Source organism: Pipra filicauda, unplaced genomic scaffold (assembly GCF_003945595.2).
Source record: "Pipra filicauda isolate LSUMZ 115617 unplaced genomic scaffold, ASM394559v2 scaffold20_size4479445_pilon, whole genome shotgun sequence".
Classification (NCBI taxonomy): domain Eukaryota; kingdom Metazoa; phylum Chordata; class Aves; order Passeriformes; family Pipridae; genus Pipra; species Pipra filicauda.
In genome coordinates, this window is record NW_024104321.1 from 1,848,102 (window position 1) to 1,872,639 (window position 24,538).

At 36.6% G+C, this 24,538-nt stretch overlaps 1 long non-coding RNA gene across 1 annotated transcript; it reads right to left on the minus strand.

The window, feature by feature from the left end:
* Positions 1–4,493: 4,493 nt before the first annotated feature.
* LOC113995950 lies at positions 4,494–21,250 on the minus strand. Its single transcript, XR_005563433.1, has 4 exons — positions 21,131–21,250; positions 17,207–17,307; positions 4,943–5,102; positions 4,494–4,583 (listed from the first exon to the last, which is right to left on the minus strand). It is a non-coding gene; the product is annotated as an uncharacterized LOC113995950 (long non-coding RNA).
* Between the last annotated feature and the right edge of the window lie 3,288 nt (positions 21,251–24,538).

The window sequence follows — 24,538 nt, forward strand, 5'->3', positions numbered from 1 at the left end:
TTTCAGGTACCTATCTTAAGTATCAAGCAAGTAAGCAAGAAAGAAAATTTGCTAATACCAACACAAAAAAAAAGAATGTGGCAGAGATTTGAATAAATGAAATTCCACATCTGAAGACCCATGTCTCTTTTGACAGTTCAGTTAACATTAAGCAACACAGATGTAATTTATGATAGTTATACAGCCTGGCAATGTGAACAGAACAATCAACATGAGAAATGTCGACTGATAAGTGTTTGCAAAGTCCACACCAAATCTAATTCTCTGGATTCTGTTCTGTAGGTTTTTAAGCAGTTAGCACCCCACATCAATAAAACCCATGAGATACTTTGCACATTAATGCCCAATTTTTCCTCTATGTGAGATTTAATTTTATTCCTCTGCATTTTTTATTGAGTAGAGCCAGTAAAAGAAAAAAGACACAACTAATAACATGCTGTATATGTAGCCACACCTTTAATCTTTCTGTTTTGCTAAATATCAAGTAAAATTCCGTTAGAATGATCACTAAGTAGACAGACATTAAGTATTATACCTGCCCCAGACATACAAAATCTTTACTATTCCAATAAATTTTAAGAGACAAATTTTAAATTTCTCTTCTTGCTTTTCACTGAATCTAGATTCAGTAACTAACATTTTTTATTCCAATAAAGCTTCAGAGTTTTGAAAAATTACTTCTGGGCTTGTCCAGCTATTTTCTTCCTTTCCTGCACTGCATAGCTGGGTATCTACATCACAGGTAAAATGTGCCAGGATGCACATTCTTTATCTTCCACACCTACAACAGCAGTCTGTCATGCACACACAGGAGGCAACAGGAATATTGCAATGCTAACAAGCAGTGTTAGAGAAAAATGCAGTATTTGTGCCCTTTCACACCTTCTCTACCTTTTCCTTTCTAGCTTTATCGCTTAACTGAGAAGATAGGCATGTGTCCAAGTTGTAAAAAATTCCAGATTTAAATATTTCCAGTGGCATTTACTCAGCAGGGGAAGGTCCCTAGAATTGTCTTTATAAACAAACATTAATGTACTTCTCTGTTAATACAAATTTGAGTAATTCAAATGCTGGCACAGTATTGTAATAGGCTTTTTTGTCTTTCTTCCTGCATTTCTGTCTGTTCGGTATTTTGTATGCCTAACCATGAAAAATCATTTCTAAATTTGTTTGATCTGTATTAAGACTTTGTAAGGTCACGCTTGATTTAACACAATTTATTGTGACTCTTCCTGCTGAGTTTAATCATAGCAAGATGCAGATTTCTTTCTGCTAGTGGTAAAATTCAGCACAATCAGATTTGTCCCAGGCTTTGTACATCTGTTTTGCTAATCTATACTCTGCATAGTGACAAATACAAACCATGTAAGTCATAAATTTTGCTGACTCCAGTGGATATATGTGAAACACCTGAAGTGCTGCATGACAGACAAAAGTCAAAGGAGTTTTTAAAGCCTAAGATGGTGTATTCGTTCTATAATTATTTATATGCTAATGATTACCAGCCTCTGAAGACTTGAAAGGAGTTGAAGAGATTTATTCAGGTCCCCGCAGGATTAAACACACAGCCAGATCCTCATTCCTTTTGTTTTGTGCTCCTCTGGAAGCACTGACAGCCAGAAAGTCTGTTAAGTTGGACTGGTCACGATTTGGTGGGAGATGTATCAGCCCTTGGAGCTAAAGTTTCTCTGTAACACTTTGCAAAACCACAGGACTTTGTTTAAATTTTGATACTGATCAGACTAGCATAGAAATATCTGCGGGAATCATGTAGCAACAGGCAATTCAGATCAGGATGGGCCTTATATCCACTGTTTGATTGAAACAAGCAACATTTCTATTTTCTCAGTGGATTTGTTTCACGCCTAGTAACTATCCTATTTGTAATATTCACAGCTATAGATATAACCATGCTTCAGCTTCAAATTGAATGAAATTGAATAGTTGAATATTGAATTAAAGTTCAGATAACTGAGATCCGCTTTATCATGTGACCCGTGAAAAATATCTGAATGAGGAGCAAAACAAAAGACAATACTTTTTAACCAAATATAAGAAACTCCTCAAAAACTTCAGATTTATTTTTTCTTTCTTTTTTTTTCTTCCATATTTACTAGTTAATTTCTTTCCTATTATTCTCTATGAGATTTTGATGTTCACTTGACAAGATCAGTTTTGTCATGATGTCAATCACTAACATTGTAACTTTTATTAAAAACTAGAAGATTTGTGATGTAGGATCTCTCTTAAGAATTATTTCAGACTAAGTATCTGTCCCACTTCCTTCACAGAATGATAACTGCTGATGATAACAAGGGTAGAGCAATTATTATTGAACCCTTTTTATAATCTGGAATGTCTGTTATTACTATTCTGTATCACTCTAAAATATGCAGCAGTACTTGCTAAATAAAACTGAATTATTTAGTATAATTTATGAGATCTCTACAAAATTTATACTTCTAATGAACACTGAGGACAATTTATACATCCTCCTTGATTCTGTCTACCGCTTTATTAATCTCTTTACATCCAGGTTTTATGGGCCTCAGAGTTTGTGACATCAAAGATTAGTGGGTGTTTTATCTACAGGTTTTCTGTCAATAAATAATGAAAAACAATATGCTTGCATGAATGCAGCTTTCAATTATTCCTTCATACACAATAATTTTTCTTTTGTTTACCCCATGCAGTTTGCATCTATTAGGTTTTTATGTAAGCCTGAGGGTATTAAGTAACATTTTGTGGTTTTCTTTCCCCTTGTATTATCATCATCTACTAATTATCTACACACTTGCTGTTACACATAGTGTCCTCTCCCTCCCACATGTACACAGAGACACATGCTAAACTTCTTAAAACATCTTGTTTCAGCATTTCAACATTATATGACAGATGCCTTTCCTGTAACACCCTGGGATTGCTGTCTTCCTTACAGCTATAAAATCATTGGGTTTCTTGATCAAAATTCTTATATAGTGCTTGCCTTTTAGAATAAGTTTCTTTTAAACACTACTCCTTTTGGTATGAAAGTAAAGGAGACTAAAATACCAGCTTTGGAAATGTATCCACAAAAATCTAAAGTGTAGTTCCTCTAGCATATGCTTGTGAATAGGTAAATGAAGATGTTGAGAGTACTCTGTGGGCCAACTGAAAAATATCAAATGTCAAAAGAAAACTCTTTTTTTAATCCATTTTCTATTAGTTCAAACTGATATGGTAATTTTTTATCCAATATTGCCTAAAGAGATTGTACATTTTACACAGAGTTCAGAACTACCTCAGGCAATTCATGATTTTGTCCAAATTATTTTCTGTGGAAAAAATAAAATACTGCATTGGAGGATGTTTAGACTCAAAAACCCTTTCATTTTCTTAAACCAAATCGCAACATTCCCTCTGAGATCACATAGAATTTCTTCTTGACTGAACTGCTGGTCCTTTGTGGTTTGGGTGGATCGTCTCTTCGCTGCAGGTCTGGCCACATCCTTTGCCAGGTGGGTGCCTCACTCTTCCCTTGTGCTCAACTGATGTCGTGTCACAGGTCATGAGTTTGGCTCACGAGCCTGGCACAGGGGCAGCATTATGTGCTATAGACTTCACAGGAGAACAAAAGTTGAGGAGATAACAATTTATTGGAGAAGAGTTTAATGACAGGTGAAGTTCAATGATTTTTTTTCTTAAGTTTAAGCAGACAACTGAACAACCAAAGTTATCATTTCAGTTCCTAAAGAGCTGACTTAGCCTTTATAGGAAGCAATGAAATGAGATGTTAGAGAACAATTTTGGGAAACTTTCATGTTTTCCATCATTATTTGGAATAAAAACAAGAGGCAGTAAGGATTCCATGCAGTAAGGATTCTCTTTTTTTTTTTTTCTTGTACTCCTTGATGTTGATTTTTTCAGATATTTCCAAAAGAAAAGGGTTCTACTTTTAAAATTAAGTTTTTTGGTTACCTTTCATTTGAAAATGTGTTCTTACTTCCCAGTAAAATATTTATTGGAGTTTTTAAGAAAAAAGAAGTATCAGGACACATATGTGTTGCAAATATAGATATGTAGGTGTAAATGTTATGTAAATTGGGGGGGTTGGAATTGGATGAACTTTAAGGTCCCTTCCAATGCAAGACTTTCTATGATTCTGTGATTAATTCATGTATTGAAAATTTACTGTTGAAACAGGAAAAAAAGTTCAGGACTGATTTCTCTAGAGTAATCTACCTTATGTTAAAATTTTTCTTTAAGTCTTTTAAAAGAAAATGCTGTCAACCCTTATATTATCTAAAATTTAATTCTATTTGACTAACCATCTAAACTGCTTTGCACTTACCTGAAATTTCTATGAAAAAGTCAAGAAGAAAGCCTTGCAAGATATTTTTTTAAAATTTATTTTCCTGAGAGTTATAGAAGGATTTTTAATTGTGTCACTTTTAGAAATAACACAATCTTAAAGAAACACAACCAAAACCAAACCAAACCAAAGAAACCATAACTGAAGTTCATGACTGTCATGTTCAGGGGTGCGTGTGTCTTCATTTTCATTTTAGTTTTCAATTTCACTTTCATTTTCATTTTCTTTTTCTCTGGAGATGACATGGGAAAAGAAATTCAGAGCTAGACAATCTTTTCAGAGTTATCCATTCTGCGAATGGTACGCCTATAACTATCTGTCCTAACACTTTCCTTGAAATTTTGGAATCTGGGGAGTAACCACCACCCTCCTTGCTTTTAGTTTGACAAATTATGAATCCAAAGAAGTCAATAAAATATGAGTTAGACTATATAATCTCACCCATATATAAGCAATAAAACCTACTCCTTTCTAGATGGATCAAAACTAGCTTCATGAAAGATCTAAGCATATCTAAGTGTCAATTCTATATCAGGAGGAATCTTTAACTTTTCAGATTTTCAAAAGAGCTGTTGGAGTGTTGGGACCTACCTGCTGATAACAGTGTACAAGGACCAAACCTCAGCTGGTGTGAGTTGATACAGTTCTGTGGAAATTACTTTACACCATCACAGGCTTGCCCTGGTTGTTCAAGCAGTGTGTCCAATGAGAGGATGATCCTGCCCTGATAAATCTGACAGTGCAGCATGTCCTGAAATAAATTGAAAAATAGAATCGGTGTAGTTTATTAGTTCTGAAGTGGAGAGAAACTTCAATGGAAATACATACAGCAGCTTGCTAATGATCAGAATCACTGGATGTTAGGAATTTGCTTGAAGCTAGCAATACTTTCACAATATGATAGTGATTAGTTTTGTTGCTTGCTAATGTTTTGTTGTTTTGTATTTAAACTGATTCAATTTTTACAGTAGCAATGAACCATGTTTCTATAAAACACTTCTGTTGCAAAAGCTATGAGATATGGCTAAAGGAAAAATCTGATATTTCACTGCCTGAAGAAATAGAATATTTGATTTGTTCTACACCAATGTTTTAACACATGAAAACGTATGTATTTGAGGAACAGATTTGTTCTGAATGAAGCTCAAAAGGCAGTTTGTATGACTTGCATGACTATTTATCTAAGAGAAATGAACTTTTTGTCATAGAGAGAGAGCAACTGGCAAAGGCTGATATACCAATAGATAACAGAAAAAACAGATAGGTGTTTAACGCTGTGAAGGTATCTTCACAAAGTCATAGAATGGTTTGGGTTGGAAGAGACCTTTCCAAATCATCTAGTCCAACTTACACTGCAATCAGCAGGGACATCTTTCAGTAGACCAGATTGTTCAAAGCACCATCCAGTTTGGTCTTGAATATTTTCAATGACAGGACATCAGTATCTTCTCTGGGCAACCTGTTCTAGTGCTTCATTACCCTCATCATAGAAAAATGTATTCTTATGTTCAATCTAAAGTTACCATTTCTCAATTTAAACCCATTTCCCTTATCCTGTCACTACAGGCCTTGGTAAAAAATCTTTCTCTGTCTTTCTTTAAGCCCCCTGTATACATTTAAAGGCTGCAATAGAGTATCCCAGAGCCTTGTCTTCTCCAAACTGGAAAACCTCACCTCTCTCAGCCTTTCCTCATAGAAGAAGTGTTCCAGGCTTCTGACCATTTTTATGGTTCTCCTCTGGACCCACTCTAAAAGATCCATGTCTTTCCTGTGGGCCCCAAACATACATGCAGTACTCCAAGTGGGGCTTCACAAGAACAGCGAAAAATCAGCTCCACTGACCTGCAAGCCATGGTGCTTTTGATGCAGCCCAGGGTACAACTCGCTTTCTGAGCTGCAAGTGCACATTGCCAGGTCATGCCCACTCTCTTATCGACCAAAGCCCTCAAGTCCTTCTCTGTAGGCCTGCTCTCAATTCATTCACCCCTCAACCTGTATTGATACCGGAGATTGCCCTGACCTATGTGCAGAACCTTACACTTGGCCTTGTTGAAGGTCTCATCTCATGAGGTTCACATGGGATCACTCTTCAAGCCTGTCAAGATCCTCCTGGATGACATTCTTTCCCTCTAGGAAATCAACTTCACCATTCAGCTTGATGTTGCCTGCAAACTTGCTGAGGGTGCTCTCAATCCCACTGTTTATGTTGTTGATGAAGATATTAGTATTGATCCCAGCACAGACCTTGAGAAACACTACTGGTTATCCATTTTCACTTGGACATTGAGCCATTGACTATAACTCTTTGTATGCATCCAGCCAGCCAGTTCCTTATTCACCTAACAGTACATCTCTCAAACCCATCTCTCTCCAATTTAGTGGTCGGGGTGCTGAGGGAAACTGTAGCAGAAGTCTAGGCAGATGAGACCCGTAGCTCTTTCCTTGTCCACTGATGCAGTCACTCTATTGTAGAGGGCCACTAGATTATTCAGGCTTGATTTTCCATTGGTGAAGCCACGTTGGCTGTCTCTAATCACCTCTCTGTCTTTCATATGTTTAGGCATGTCTTCAAGCAGGATCTGTTCCATGTTCCTACTGGGCATGGAAGGCTGGCTGGTCAATAGTTCTCACTGTCCTCCTTTTTTATCTTTTTGTCCCTGTGATTATCTTGGCCACTAACTGGCAAGTATTATATGTCTGATTACGATATTGGTTGTATAAGATGAAATGCAGAGAACAGTTAATAGTGGAACTGAAGATACTTTCTTTCAGTTTATCTGACACCTTTATATCCACTGAAGAGGGTTTACTGATAGTACAACTCCTAAACATTGCTAAACACACTTTCTTTGATAAAAAAACCCGAGGAGGTCCTGAAATGGATCAGAGAGCTGAAAAGTTATTAAGTTTGAATGATCATGACTTGTTCATATATTATATCTAGAGAGAGAGAGAGAAAGTATGCATATTTATTCTTCACATGAACTTGATCGCACACCAGCACGCATTTGCCGTTTAAAAGCGTTGTTTTCACAAGACTGGGAACAACTATGAGAAAGAACAGGAACGTAAAGAGACTGCAGTAAATGTCTGTTTGACAATGGTTTGATACATATTTCAACTTCAGTCTTTAACAGGAGAAAATAATGTTGAACTGTGTAAAAAATATAATTCTTTTGACAGGACTTTAAAGTAGCCGTAATAAGAACTAAACTAAACAACAAATGTGTAATATAGGTGTCCTAGTTAGGACAACTGAGACCAGTTCATCATGGCATGGGTGTAACCCAAAACTGTGTATTCTATAGCCTTCCATGCCATTTCCCAGAAACTGTTGTTAATAGACTATTCCCACCCTCTGCCCATAGAGCTGACTCCTCAGGCTATAAACTAGGTGTTAAGAGGCCTGTGAGATAGGAGGATGCTCTTGTCCTCACACCCTTTGTGGAACTCCCCGCCCTGAGGGAAGCACTGAGCATTTCTGCCTGAACTGGAGGATATATAATCTTGGAGTCTTAGAACATTTTTCAACCCCTCGTGGGATCCAGAGGAAGACTGCAGCTCATCGCTCTCAACCAGACTTAGACCATCACTGGACTGCAATCACCACTTTTGACCAGACTGCAACAGCTCTCCCACCAGCAGGTTCTTCCCCTCTCCCTTTACTTTGGACTCAAGTGGGGCCCAAGGAACACCACTTTGTTCATGCCCCAGGGTACTGGGTTATACATTTGGGTTTTGTGGGTTAAGACCAATTGTTTGTTTGTATGATTGTACTTACTGTATTATTTTAGTAAATTGTTATTCTGACTTATAATCTCTCCTTGAGTTGAGTTCATTTCCCCTGCTGGTTAACTCTTAAACCAGCACAATAGGTAATATGAGACATTTTTTAATGTATATCCTAAAAATGTTACTTATTCAGTAAAAAACTGCAAATGATAGAAGCACTGGGGAGCTCAGTGCAATTATAGCGTTTTCACATGTGTATATGATACCCAAACCTATCCAGAAATAGTGAGCTCATATAATCTACAGGTCTTTTAAGCATATGAATGATCTCAGAGTAGGTGTTTTTGTTAGACACCTTAGTATATAGTACAGGGCAGTAAGGAAGGTGTCAGATTAGATGAAGCTGGGACAAGTTTCCCTGTGTATTTCATATATATATTTTTAGTAGCAGGTGTGTTCAGAAACACAGTTTGTATTGTGATTTTGTACATAATCTTCAGTTAAATGTGCTAGTTTAACAAACAGAAAGACAAGGGTAGCTTAGAGTCTGTAAATACCTGTTAGGAAAGAAATAGTTGACGGCTGAAAGTTCTACAATCATTTAGAAAAAAATACAGTTTCTTGTGCCTGAAAAGTGAAGGAAGATAAATGCAGTAACAGGGCACCTGCTCTTGTTTTGCTTGTTTGTTTGTTTTTTAATCCATAGAATACTCTTCCCTAGACAATACAGATGGTAGGCTTTCTTGGAGATATCTCTCTATTTGCAGATACTCAGTAATGTAACCCATCATGGGCTGCGTTCTGTCACCCTTTCCAGAAGGAGCCATCTGTAAGCAAAGCCCGGACTTCAAATTGTCCAGGTGCCTTGTTAACATATTTGCTGTTCCTGTCCAAAATACCCTTTGTCTAATGGACTCATAGCACCTTGAATTCAGCTGCAGACTTTGTAAATATCTATCTTTATTGATTCTATCTCAATCAGACGTAGAAAAATTTTTGTATCTGGCTTGTCCATACCCAGAAGTACCTGTTAGATTGCTGAGACACACTTGTTTTAAGGCATATCACAGACAGAACGTTTGCTTTTGCAAAGCTAACATACTTTTTATTGCATTACGTTTAAGCAGATATTCTCTGCACAGGAACTAAATACCTCCATGAATTCCCCCTGAAGGCTATCTTCCTCTACACAGGAAGCAAAGGTATGTGCCTATTCCTTAGAAAGACAGCTGCTTTACCATTTTAAAGTGTTGGTGAGGGACTGAGATTTTTTAGTTCACTGCATATGTGGAAAAACACACAGCAGAGATAACAGTCATTGTGCAGGTCTCTGTGCTTTTGTTACTCCTAAATGGTGTGGTTTGTATTAAAAGCCACATAAAGAATGTCACAAGAAGGAGTAAACACACTATTTCTCACTTTATCCACAATTGTTGTCCCCAGGGGCACAGAGCCCTGATCTTACAGGACTCATGATTGTGTTTAGGGACAAGGAAAAACTGCAGGAGACTTTTGCTTTTTCTAACATTTTTGCTTTATATTGCTGTCTTTTCAGCAATGTTATATGATACTTCAAAGAAATATTAAAGCATAGGTACATAGAGTAAGAGTTTGAGATGGCATCTTAAAATTACTATAAAGATAGCAAATAGCTATAATGAGGCAGATTTATGTGTGGTTTGCTCTGTACCTTTGCGTAGCATAATTGCATACAAAAAATTTACTTGTGTTATGTGACCATGATGTGCCTGAGGCTCTCCCAAGAGTTAAGTTTTTAACACAAGATGAAATTACAATGAACCAATGCCACATTGTCTAGGAGAGCTCTGTTCACAAAACTAGTGCTTCAAATACCATTATCATCTTAGCAGCAGGTCACAAGAGGCGTATTATTGTTTCATAGGATTTTATTTTTTAGGCAGTTGAAGCAAAAATTTAAGCAGAGATATTTTTGGTTTGGTTTGTGTTGGGCTTTTTTCTTTTGCTGTGAAAAATAAATTCTTATTTGATTTGCTAAAATATATATACTCCCACCCCTTCCCCCCTCAAAAAGTGACTATGTTTTTTCAAGGAAAATAACTTCATCTTTTCTTTAAAAAATGTTATTGTAAATTTTTATCTTACTCTAATTAACCTCTGTTAAGATTATTAAGTTGGTCGACAGTGTATCTATCATAACCAAATTACTTGAAGGAGTTGTATGTTAACAGAAAGAAAAATTAATATGAACTGCCCATTTTAGAAAGTGTTCCTTTAAACAGATGTGAACTAAGTCCTCAGAGAAATGTACTTTCAGTTCTTTTTACTGCAGCTTGCTCTACTCATGTTGTTACCCCATATTTCTCTTTTCTTGTCTAATCTGAAATCATTCTAGTCTCCCCTAAAATCACTCAATCAGCTCATGAAGCCACAAGCAGATGTAATCAAGAGTGTAATAAAAAGCGGAGTAAAACCTGTGGGGAAGTGTGTGACAGAAGCCTTAAACAAAGGAAGCAGTACACAATAATAAAAAAATGAAATTAAAGGAACAAGGGAGAAATGGTACAGAGCAGAGAAGGCAAGGAAATGTGTGGTTGCCTCTATTTTTGCCTGTAAATTAAGACTAAGCTACAGAAAGACATGCTTGGGGATTAGAGGCTATAATTTCAGTGCCTTGTCAATATGAGTGTGCAAAACCACTGGAGAATAATTTAATGAGTAGGATATCTCCAGGTTCTGATCTCTTCCACCTTAAAATACACTCAAGTATTATCATACAAGAAGCTATTTAGCCTCAGTTGATGGTACTTCATGTGAAGCAGTACTGAGCCCTTTAAAAAATCTCCTTCTGTCTGGAGAGCAATTGATGGAACCCCTTTTTTTTCAACTGCATTCTGAGGCAGTGGTGTGGGAAGAGAATCATAAGAAAGTACGGTGAAATGGAGAGTGACTTTTTATTATTGCTGGTCTTGCCATGCCATGACAAATGGGCAACTGAATAAAAAAGATTTTTTTTGGCTGTCTCACTCTCAAACTTGTGCAAAATTTTACGGTGATAAGATCTTGAGCAAAAACCCCCATTTCTAAAATTTATATTATTAGTACTAATAACTTGCTATTAGAAAAACAGCTTCTATACACAGTTATTGGTAGATCATTCTCTGATTCAGTAGCAAAACCTACTTGATCAAAACCATATTTCAATAAATACAATATCAGCCATTTTTATTTGACAGGTTTTGCTAGACATCATTTTATGGTGGCATTACACCACAATGGTGAGAAATGAGCTCTCAAATTTAGTAAAAAAAGTAGAACAACAAATATCCCAAGAGTTTTTTGGAGGTGGCAGAGAGAGATAGCTGGCCTGCCATATACTACACATGGGCAGTGACAATGGCAGAAAGAAATATTGCCAAAATACTTCAACTAAAAAAAGCCTTCAAGTATCCATATATGTGTCCCTCGATGGCTAGAATGAAATTCATCCAAGATGAGGTAGGTGAAAAGAAGGTTATGTATCATTGCTGTGGGAAATAACAGCTAGAGTAAGTACTTTTTAAATAATATATTTTAATATTTCCTGGCTGAAGGATAAAATAGTAAGCAGAACATAAAAATTCTTATGCAATAGAACTCCCCGGATTCTCAGGTGATGTTAAAAAATTTGAACTCTGTGGGGAGTTATGGCTACTTGGCTTGCTGCTTCTATCAAACTGTATTGCATGGCCATTTGAGGAATAGTTTCTTAAAGTTGCCTGTGAGAGTTCTATGCATTAAAACCATTAGTGTCTACCAAGATCTGAGTTTATACTCTACACTGTATTAAAAATGTTCTTCTAAATGGCCACAAATCCACATTGTGTCCATAGGGCCCAACATATAAAGTCAATATAATACTATGAGAGCAATAATGGTTTAAATCAAGGTGTATTGGTTCAGCATATATTCCACTTACTTGTTTGTACAGCTGATTACACTATAGTGTATCTTGCTTGAGCCAAACCCATAAAACACATATACTAGGAAAGGTGTTATAGTGTAGCCTGGTATTTAATGCACAGATCTTGTTCTCACAGCTGTTCTTAACAAGACCATTCAGACACTCTGTGTCTCACTGTGCCTCTGCTCCCTTTACCCCACAGTCAGATTTTGTTCATGGTAGCCCTTCCAAATATGTCCAGTTCTATAGAGAAACAACTGAAAATCATTTTCAGAAAAATAAAATCCATCATGGAAATCTTCCTTATAAATGCAAAATTAGTTTTTGAAGAGTATAAAATATTGACATATAGGATGATTTGCTATATGCCAGATGCTTTTTTTTTTAAATTTTATTTCTCTAATATCCTTAAAATTGGGTTACAAACTGTTACCCCTACAGTTTAATGTTACCCCTAAAATGGGTAATAGTGTCCCTTTATCAACTTCTTTCAAGATAAAAATTTAAAACAAATGTTCTTTTAAATTATTTGGATTACAGATAATGAAAACAGTAGCATAGTTACATTATTATCCAATATCAGTAACAATACCATAGGCCTTCATCTTTCACTTCCTGCAATTTTGTGTCAGAATAACTTAATTGAAGGACAAGTAAGATGTCTGGAGAGTGCTGGTTTTGAGGTTAAAGGCTTTACAAAAACATTAGTAAAACTAATGGCAGACATGCTGTATTGGTTTAGCTCTGACAAGGTGATGTCAAAGTCCCAGAAGTGTTCAGGGTCAGATATTTGTGATAAAAATGCTTCATCCAAAATTCAAGTTCATCCTTATGCAAAAAAAAAAAATCAGTGAGAAGCCAAGGAAGATACTTTTACAGGCAGATCCTAATACAAGCTGCAGGGCTGAGAAGGTCCTGCCCACACACACATTGCAAAATGCTACAGGCTGTCTCTCGGGAAATGAATAATTAAAAACTTTTCTAAGTTCACCCCATCAAGATACAAAATCGTTAAATAACTATAGCTTCTTTCATTTCTTCAGAAGAAAAGGATTGGTAATACAGTTTATTTTTGAGACTAATCAACTGTTGATTCAGGATAGTTCATATAGCTTCATATACAGTAAATGACAGTATATAATTTTTACTCTGAAGCAAATAAAACAGTTAGTATGGTAATTCCATTATTTCTGTCTATAATTACTGGCCACTGTGGTTACTATCTAAAAAAAAGTAAATCATAATTTGCCAGCAATTGCTGTATCACAGTATCTGTGAGACTATAGTTATTTCCTATTCTAAGGACTGAGAAACATTATATTTCAGATATCATGATCTAGTAAATGTTTCCAACAGGTGACTTTCTGATAGCAATCTGTATATTCCTAAAAATGCAAATAGCTGTTAGAATCAACCATTTAAATCATATAACAAATTGAGGATAGCAAACCCAAAAAGTTTAATCTTTTCCAGCTTGTAATGCAGAGCCAAATAAGCTGCTGAATGTGCCTCTTTGGAGGCAATTCTTTCTGAAAGCTCCCTGCTGAATCTGTGCAGCTGACTGACTTTGGGCTTTAGCTACTCTTAGGAGTCATTCACCACAAGCTGCCAAAACCTTCTATGGTTTTTTGGGCTGCCCCACCACTTTGCTTCCAAGCTCAAAAAAAAAAAAAAGAAAAACAAACTTCTATCAAACCTGACCTCAAAAAAAAAAAATCACTTCTATCAAACCTGACCAAGATCTAGAGATAGATACTCAAATCAGTCTTTCAGAGAACTTATTCTATATAATTGTTTTCGTCAAATAATCTTCTTTTCACTATTCCTTGTACATCTGAGTGACAGAGGATGTAGAGATCTGCCATTAACTAATGACTCTCAGAAAAAACTAACCATTGCTTGAAAGGCATCAAAATAAGACTGAAACAAAACAGAACTTGAGATCTCTATGAAATGCAGTTTCTGAATCAGCTAATTACACTTTGAAAGACAGCCATTAACCCCTGGTAAAGGGTCTTTATAATCTCAACAGTCCATGTCTTAGAGAAGTGTTTCTGAACCTTTTTAAATTCAAGGGCCACTTAACCTTTCTGCAAAAAAATCTAAGCATTGCTTTTTAGAGTCTCACCACAGTCTCATACATTCATTTACAACAGTTAAATCCTGTTCATTTATTATTTTCATTTTTATAATTTACCTTCCCTGTTTGTCAGCCTGTTTGGATTGTTAACTTATGGTTTGTCTGTCATTTTTTCTTTTTTTTTTTTTTTAAATCTTTTCCAATCATTTTGTAGGTCAAAAGAACTCTATTACTAACCTATTACTAACATACTAATAACCACAGGATCTAGTGAATATGGGAAATTGCCAATTAAGAAAGGAATTAGTTTTGTTTAAATCTATTTTTGAATTTCAGGCAACAAATTAAAATATTTTGTAGAAACAAAATTTAAATTTTCTATAGAAGACAATTTTTTGGTTTGGTTTTCCAAAAGGTTAAAAAATGAGCACATTTTACAAGTTCCACAGTATATTGCAGACAGAAAGAAGCCAATATGCCTATATGCTAGTTTGTTTGTTTTCTTACAGTAGATTGTCCATAAATAATGTAGTTTAACTTCTGAGTAGATAAGTTAGCCAAGCTGGAGTTCCAGGTAGCTTCTAGTGTTCAAAATTGCTTTTCTAAATGAACTCTGTTACCCGTTGTCCAACTGTGCATGGATAGGTATTCAGTCATATAACAGCTGCTGCTGTCATCAAGCTTTCAAAAACAAGAAATGAAATTATTAGGAAAGAGAGATGGCAATCCACTGCATTGTTCAACAATAACAGCTCAAAAGAAGACTAATGACTATTGGCAAAAGTTGTGATCATTGTCTTTCTATGATTACTTTCTAGATGTTTTAGTGAACATTGTCTTCTAACAATGTTTCAAATATCTTACTGTAGACACTTGTGATGGGTTGACCCTGGTTGACTGTCAGGCACCCACCAAGCTGTTCCATTGCTTCCCCTTCTCAACAGGACAGAGAGACAAAAAGGGACAAAAGGCTTGTGAGTCAAGATAAGGACAGGGATATATCACCCAGTTACCATTACAGGCAAAACAAACTTGACTTGGGGAAAGTACTTTAATTTATTGCCAATCCATGAGAGTAGGATAATGAGAAACCTAAAAACACCTTGCCTCCATCACTTCTTTTTCCCAGATTAAATGTCACTCCCAATTTTTCTACCTCCTGTGCCAGAGCAGTGCAGGGGAACAGGGAATGGGAGTTTCAGTCAGTTCATAACTCTTTCTCTGCTGCTCATTCCACTTTACATTCTTTCCCATCTTCAGTATGGGATCTCTCCCACAGGAGGCAGTTGGAACTTCTCCAACAGGAGTTCTTCCCAGGGGCTGAAGTTCTTCACAAGCTGCTCCAGCATGGGTTTCATTCTCCATGGAACTACAAGTCCTGCTAGGAGCCTGCACCAGCATGGCCTCCTCTCCCCACAGGGCCACAGGTCCTGCAAGGAGCCTGTTCCAGTACAGGTTGTCTCCAAGATCACAGCTTCATTCAGGACACATCCAGATGCTGCAGTGTGGGGTCCTCCACAGGCTGCAAGTGGATCTCTGTGTCACTGTGGATCTCCATGGGCTCCAGGAAGACAGCCTGCCTCACCATGGTCTTTACTACAGGTTGCAGGGGAATCTGCAATCCCAGAGGTGCTACCACCATTATGGATGGGCTTGGCCTTGGCCAGCAGCGGGTTCCTCTAGGAAATGGCTGGCATTGGCTCTATTGGACAACAAGGGCAGCTTCTGGTGTCTTCTCACAGAAGCCACTGCTGCAGTCCCCACTTCTCCCTGCTCCCAAAAGAAATACAAGCTTCAAAAGTTGAAGGGAAAATATATCTGTGCCCCATAAAACTGCCCAGAACTTGGTAAGAGAGTGAGTTGAACGTAGAAATAGCATGTGTGTAAACAACAGTGTATTACAAACATCCATTAATGTATCACATCAGGATAAGAGCAAGATTAGGGCCCCATTGAACAAAATTTATAGAGACACTGATGCTCTAACAAGAGTTCTAACCCGATACAACAGAAACATATTTTGCTGGGAGTGTTATTGTCATTATTTTGAACAGGAATCAAGGAGATTTCCCAACATTTTGGCAGATTCATAAAGCTACCGTTTAAGAGAGGAGTCATGTCCCATGACTATGGCAGTGTTCTCAGAGGAGACAAAGGATGCTGGATCCCTTCCTGTCTGCAGGTAACAAAAACACCCTATGCTTATTGACAGGTCTCAGACACCTGGTACATCTCATACAGCTAAACACTTCCTCCCAAAAGATGATGGCATACTCAGACCAATCTGGAGGCCATTCTGTCACTCACACATGGTTCCCTTGTTGTGTGGGACCGTACTAGCTGGTCTAGGCCAAAACGCTAATGAGGTATATGGCAACACTTGAACAGCACAGGTAATGCTGAGCATCAAGCCCATGTCCTCACCCTGTATAGCTTGCAAGGATAAACATAACCACAAAATCTACGACAGACCTCGGGAATAAAAGAGGTCTCCTAAAGTCTCTACAACCACATTTACCTATGAGCACATAGCGGTCATGGTCATGTGTGCATCTACTGCAGATGGCCTCATTGCCAGAGAAATTAGGCTCCACTGGTAATGACAGACTGATGAATTCATCCCCAAAATAGTTCCTGGGCTGTGTCCAGCTCACCCAAAACCCCAAACCTAAAGCGAGAGTTTCAACAACCTCTGTGCAGCAAAATAATTAACTAAAGGAAAGGATTTGATTGGTTCTAAACAATAATAAAACTATAAAGTAAAAGAATTATCATGAGGATTTCATGGAATCACTATAGTATCAAAGAACTGTGTCAAAAATTAAACTGAGGCATTGCAATCACGTTTCCCCAGGATCAGAAAGGTAGACTGTAAAGTTTCCTGCTTCACAAGTCCTATGGGAAAATTAACGTCAGGGTGAAATGATCTGTTCAAAGCAATTATTTTGCACTTAATCCCCAGAAATCACTTGGAGACTCAGAATAATGGCTACTAAGCCCTTTGGCATGTGGCCACAATCCACGAAAATATAACATAACTCTGGAGAAGGAGTATCTTCTCCTCATTGTGCAACTTCAGAACTGTTAAAACCTTTTGAAAGACCCCTCCCAGAGTACAAACCATTTGCAGAAGGGATATATCAGGCACGGAAATTCAGTTTGCAGACGTGAAAAGAAATGACTCCTCTATCTGTGTCTGATGCATGTGTTTCATATTTATATCTGCAAAGAAAAAGAAATTCTTCTGGTAGGGTTTCCTGACAAATAACAGATATACTATTACATAACTAACATTCAAGCCCAGGTTTTGGTTGGTAATTGAAGGATTGCTTGTCCTGGAGATTAAGTAATTTTTATTACATTCAGATGGTTCAGTGCAACTCACTTTACAACCTGTGCATCTCCAATTGTGGCAAGTTTAATCCCAACGCATATTTGTCAAATAATTTAAAAGGGGGTTGGTATGGGATTTCTCTCCTTAGTGTCTTCAAAATTGCCAGTCTTAAAAATAGTTTGAGAGTGATGCATGTTCAAGCTACATCCAGTGAAAGCCAATGAAGAATTAAATATTCTGCAACTGATCTCTATCTTATTAAATCAGTATGTGTTTTTATATATTGATTTAAATTGAGAAGTCAAAACAGTGGAAATTTATTTTAAATATAAAACAGGAGCAAAGTTATTTATAGTAAGAACGAGAGGAAAATATAGTTAATAAGAAATCCCTAGTGTTCATCTTAGTTCTTTAATCTACTGGTTGCCTTCCAGACAGATCTGACATGCTTTTAGATTAACATTTCATAAAAGCACATAGTTTTTTATTGAGTGTGATGAAAACTTCAGCCCCCAAATAAAAATTGTTGATAGATGTCAAAAATAGACATTTAGCACTAAATATGATTTTTTAAATGCTGTAATACTCCGTTTACAAAAAAAAAATATTTCCACGTTCTAATAAAATCAGATTCTAGCCAACTCTAACACTGACTATAATTTACTAAAAGAAAAATCTGTGTCTTAAGCTAAAACAGGACAAAGACTGAAACAATTCATCTGGAATGCACTGGGTGGCAATATTAATAATAAAATTGCTTTTGGAGCCATAAAATATTTCTCCATGCAATCAGAAATTTTGGTGGTATCGGGTTGAATTTCTGGCCTTTGTGAAATGAAAATATCAATGCCATTGACTCCAGTGGAGCTGCTAATTTGGCTTCCAGGAAAGACTATAGCTTACATTTCTTTAAAGCATATGGGCTATATTTACATTAAATTAAATGTGTCAATTAACATTGTGGCAATGAAGGTACTCTTTTAATAACATTCAGATTAAAATATTAAGTTTTCTTAATATTTTTATTTTTCTTCATCCCATTATGTAAAGGCAAGCCCTACTGCTGAAAATGTAGCTCATGAGCACATTTGGATTTGCTTTCTGCAAAATCTGCCACTGAGGATGAGCATCATTTCCAATAACTTGCAAACTATGGATATTTTCGACCCTTCTCTCCAAAATATCTGCAGACTATTTCAGACTGTTTTGTGCAATGACTTTCATTAAAAGCAAATAAAATAATGCTAAACTTTGGATAGTGATATTACCTTTGTTTTCACATACTGTCACCTTTATTTGTCTTGTTAACACAGTCAGAACTACTGTTAGCCTGACTTTTCATTTTGTGGGGGAGGCATTACAGCCATTCACCAGAGCTCCCTCTTGCATGTCGTGAATGACACATCTGCAGACTCCACAAGTTAATAAATATAGGTTTAGCAGCTTCAACTTCCCAGGCAAGGTGTGTGGAGCACAGACAGTGAATCACAACGAAATTCTGGTCTGCCCAATGCAGCAAATGCAGTAAAGACTGTCTCTCCTGAGAGGCCCAGAGCTGAACTGTAGCTGTCTGGAGTGGGGTAATGTCAAAAACATAGGTGTCTCCTTGAGGACTTGAATGAAACTGAAAGAGGTTTTTTGGGATCTGAAATTTGGACACGTTATTCATATTGCAGTTAAATGATTAACTCCTACTTGTGTACAGCACTTGAGACTGTGCTTCCTATAACCTTCTAGTAATTCCTTTCTTATGGGAAAACAGATTTAAATACAAAACTTTGCGTAGGAATAATACATTTAAATGGAGTGTGAACTGACTTCATGTGCCTATGAGACAATTTGGCTGTAATTCTCAAATCTCATTGTCTCTTATCTGAAAAACAACTTATTTGAACAGAAGTTGATTTAAGGGCATCTTTTATACATGACAAATTATTAAATCCTCTGGTTTCATATTAAACATGAATTATTTGGAAAGTCCTGATTATCCATTCAAGCTGTCACTGTTCAAAGTGAGTTTATTATGTTCTTGCTGATTTGCTTGTGTAGCTTTCTTTTTCCTTTTTTTGTTTCCCTTTTTGTTTATTGTCTGTGTTGATGGAAAACCAGAAAACATTCAGTCAGTTAGCATGGGAAGTATTACGGGTAACTTGTTTTAAAGGCATGACATATTCTATGATAGTCCTATTTTGCTTCACAGATAAAACAGCTCTATTGTGAAGTGTGTGCAGGGAGGATTTGAGGAAAATTTTAAATACAGAACATTATTTTGTCTATTTCACCATTTGCTGAAGTAAAGCTGTTGCAGTTTGGTCTACACATGGCTAAGTTGGGAAAGGTGCTATATCATGAAGTTCTTATGAAAGTCAAATAAATTTCTTCTTTTCCTGGGGCTCTCATGTCAAAACATATGTAGAACCATGCAGACACAACTTTCTTTAATATAAATGCTATTAATATTTCATAAGCCCTATGTACAGTTACAGGTTAAAATATTAAAGTAATGCTCCAAGAGAAGTAGGAAGTTGAGCTGTAAGTAGAGAGGATGCAAACGATACTGTGTAAATATATACGAGAAAAAAACCCAATACTTTTCTGAGGTCACCTAGATTTCTATCAGGCAAATAGATTTGAAAAGCAAATTTCAAGGTCATTCACCCCGACATCAGTCATTGTCATAGTACAGACTACCTAATAGACATTGTTCACTGATGGACCTTTATCTCTCTGAAGTTTTCCCAGCCCCTTTCAAAGTTAAAATGCTCCCCATTATTTATCAAACATGGGAAGAATAGTCATATGGATCAGAGATATCAAGCAAGGCCTATCAATAATGTTTATTTCCACCTGAGCATACAATATTCATTTGCAGTGCACGATTAGAAGATCACCAATCCACATGTCAGGGGACATACCACCTGTTTCTTGCCTTTGTTGTTGTTCTTCTCTTGTCCTATATTTTTGTTTCTATCAGATCACATCTAGGGCCCAATGGGTGATTAGTTTATGAGAATCTCAATGTTATTAGAAGCAAAATGCAGCACACAGTAGGAACAAGACCAAAGACAAATTTTATTCAGCCTTCATGCTATGTTATATTCTCCTTCAAAATTCCAATGAAAGGTATAACCAAAAAACATACAAAGGTATATTGCCTTTGAAGCAAATCGTGAACTGCTTCCTTCAGCACTAAAATCTTTCTAGAAAATGTCTTTTTCAGTAGTGATCCACTGAGAGAGACCTATATCTAATGTGATGGTTTTAGGTTATGCCAGGAATATTACTGTTGCTTTAAATAAAAAGAGAAGGCAGTTGTGTTCCCTCCTGGGAAGTCTACAGACAACATTTTAAACAGTATGGTACAACTTTCTAGCAAGTCTGTAGACTACACAATAATTCATGGGGGGAGGGGGGGCGGGAAGTACATCAATAAACCTAAATTTCTAATTATTTATTCGGTTTTGCAATCTGAATCTAAACATTAAGGTTGATTCTTTCATTGGTTACATCAATGTGTTACAGGGCTGGCTCTACAAAGAAACAGGCTAATTCACGTCAGAAATGAAGGTGATATGGAACTTCACATGGTAACTACATAGATATTTTCTAGTTTCCCATTCCTCTCATGCCTTTCTTTCTTTAAAAAAAGAGCAAAGATTCCACTAAGATTAATCAATTCTGCCACTGATTTCAACAGCTTTGAAAGAATACCTTATCAGGGATTGCCAGGTTGGACTGTTCTTTCCTTCTCTGGAACTGGTGGCAGCAGGGAAAAAGCAGTACTTCCCGGGTGCCTGGAACCCTCCCTTGAACCCAGCAATAGTTACAGCTCGCAGGTTTCGGCAACAGTTAGGATTCTCCCAACTCCTAAGAGAAGGCAGGATGGTGGCTGCTACCTCTCTATGCCCGACCGAAAAAACACACGGTCAAAGGTGGTGGGAGTTCTGGTTCCTTCCTGGCAGGATCTTCCTCTTTTGCCCCCGCTATGTGGCTCTGGTGAAGGGGAGTGGTTTATTCTTAAAGAAACAGTTTCTACAAAACAATGTTGGAAAAAGGGAATAAAGTACAAAATCTGCTTTAACCATGATGGAAGATAACTGAGATTTTCAGCTTATCTCAGTATGGACAGAATTTTGCTAACCTGGTTTCCCTCAAAGCTGGATGTTACTGTGTGTGATTTATAAAAACACCATTTTTTAGAAATTGTCTTTTTAAAAATTTAAACCAAAAAACAGATGTGTCTAAAAAATCTCCTAAAGTTGAACTGAGATGACTGAAAACAAGCCCTGGATGACATAGCAATCTGACACATTAATAGGATACAGGATACTTGACCTCTGTTTGAATTTCTCTGCTGGCGTATTGAATTCATAATCACTCTTTCTTGGATTTGGATATAGAACTTCCTTTTCCTAGGTGTTGTGTGTTGATGATATCAACAGATGCAGAAAAAATGCCAAGGCTGCAAGAAATTAAATGGGCATTAGCATGTTAAGATCCAGCTTTAAAAGGCCACTTAAACAATGAGCAAATCATGGATATATTGTCTACACTTAAAATATTCTCACTTTGAAAAGGATTTTATATATCATACAGAAGTTTTTAGATTCCTTGGAAGAAAATCTAAAGTCTACATATAAATTAAGGCAGCTGTGGGGACTGGTTTATAAGAAATATTATGCTTTTTATTTTAATATATTTTTTAAATGTTTTAAACTCTTCTGAAACTTAAGCTCATTTAACAGGCTTCTTAGATTCTTTAATGGTTGTACATTTAGATTTAATTAGTAGAAGAAACTTCTTGCATAATATCCAAAAGTTATCTGATATTTTCATAGTATATCTGGAAAATTGCGTCGGTTTCCACTATTATTTTTTAAATTAAACTTTTTGGCACCTAATGTATTAATCCTGTAAATGCTATCAAAGATCTGTGTTTTCTGGAGAGTTAAAACTTGAAAATCTATAAATCTAATTAAGAACTTAAAGTTTCTGGAATTCTCATCAAGACTACTTCCTGTACAATAAACAGTAAAAAATAAGTAATACCAAGTTGAAATATGAGATTTTAAAAAAAAATCAGTTGCAATAAAAAATGTTATATCCCTAAGTTCTCAAAAACATGTAACAAAAGTCTTTCTGATTTGAGATATATTCATACCATGAAAGTATTCTGTAGGTTTGTTAATGCAGAAACTTTTAACCTTTACATACACACTGAACAAGAAACAGTTTAAATTGAGAGTAGTATGTAATTTAGCTTAACTGCACATTTGTAAATTCACTGAGTCCAGTCCAGACGAGGGGTAAAAGGAGAATATTTTCATTCATTCTCCAGTAGTTCATTTGTTTCCCACCATCAAAAGACAGCTCAAATATACCAGAACAGATCCAGGACACAATACTACATTTCAAATCCCCATTTATTCTTAAAACCTAAACTGTTACAAATACGTACTTTTCAGCATCTCATGCGATGACATTATGAAGTCTAGTTGTGAAGGTGCAAGTCCCCAAGAACTTAGTATACAGAGCGCAGTATAAATTGTATGTAATTTCAAGATGTTACTGTACTTATGAGAGGTGGATAAATGCAAATTCAGAAATAGCACCTGCCATTTCCTCATTCCTCTTACTTCCTGTAATTTCTTATGTTATTCCAAAGGCAGACTGAGGATTTATCATTAAAGTCAAGATTTCAGAGCCACTGTCTGCTTACTGACCTATATAAGCACGTTCTTGTCAATGAAAATATTTATACCCATGTCCACCCATCTTCAGTATATATAAAGATAGTATGAGCAATGCACACAAGATTCTGAGGACAATGTGGTTCATCCAGTCCTCATTCACACTAAATCTTGCAAGGAACTAAAGCTGCCAAGCTTCTATAATTACAGGTCCAAATGTTTGTGCATCTGGGCTCTTGCACATGTGTAGGAGTGCACCAGCTGTTCCCTTCCTCTGCATAATTTTCTCTTTTCCATTTTACCTTGTGAAGTAAGGCTTCCTAAGGCAGCTGATAGCAAAATTGGGATCAGACCAGGATGAACTTTATCACCTAGCTCAGAAGTGAGTATCTCAAATACATGTAGAGCTATGCCAAGCACCGTAAAAACTAGGATTTCTTCTTTAATCCTTCTGTTCACTTAGTGAGGCAGTAAGAGAGTAAGAACATGTGAAGGGCGAGCTAGAAATCACATCCAGTATGCAGTGGGTTAGATTGTTGTTATGGGCTTAGGGGATGATTGAAGAAGAGACAGGAGCACAGTCAAAAGCATTTGACACAGCCAAGTACAGCAGGATCAGAGCTGTGAAGCTGAAGAGTCTGTGCCATTCCTTGTAGTGTAAAAGCTGGATAAACAGGTGGGTCTCCTAAGTGAAGATGTGGCAATAACAGCAATATATTGAGAGGTTTGTACAAGGAGCTTGCTAGCAAACTGGAGCTAGTGATGAAATTGATTCATAAAAAAGCTTGGCAGTTATATTAATCTTTAAAAAGTCCTTTATAATACCTGCTTAATTAAGCTTCGAGACCCCAAGTAAAGATGTTTTTTAACAGTTTAAAAAGAAAGCAAAGCAAAAACCCCAAAGGGACAGAGTCACTAAAACACATACTTACAGGGATAAAGTCAGGGTCTGCATGACTTTCAGACTTCTGCTTTTCAGATGCAACTTGTGCAGCTATTTTTCACTTTGTGTTTATCACAGGGAATTTTTATTAGTTTAGTTAGGAACCACCCTAAAAGTAATCAAATCAGAGGAATATTTTTAGATATTTGTCTGTGTGTCAATTACAGGGTATCCTTTTTCTACAAGGCAGGCCATAAAGTGAATGGTCTTCCATAGGAACCTGTTGACCTTACTGTTTAGGAAAAACTAAGTGTGAAAGGAAAGATTTCTAATGTGTTCTCAGTGTCATTGAATCTGGACTTCTATTGGATTAAGTGGAGAACAGAAAGACTCAATATAATGCTGCCTGCCATACCATGAGGCACAAATGTTTCAGAGAGATGTTCACTTAGGAGGGGGCTTAGACTAGGGAATTAGGATTTTGGAGGTCTCAAACCATGACAGGGACTTAATGACTTAAACTATGAATTGAAATGAAGGAATTAG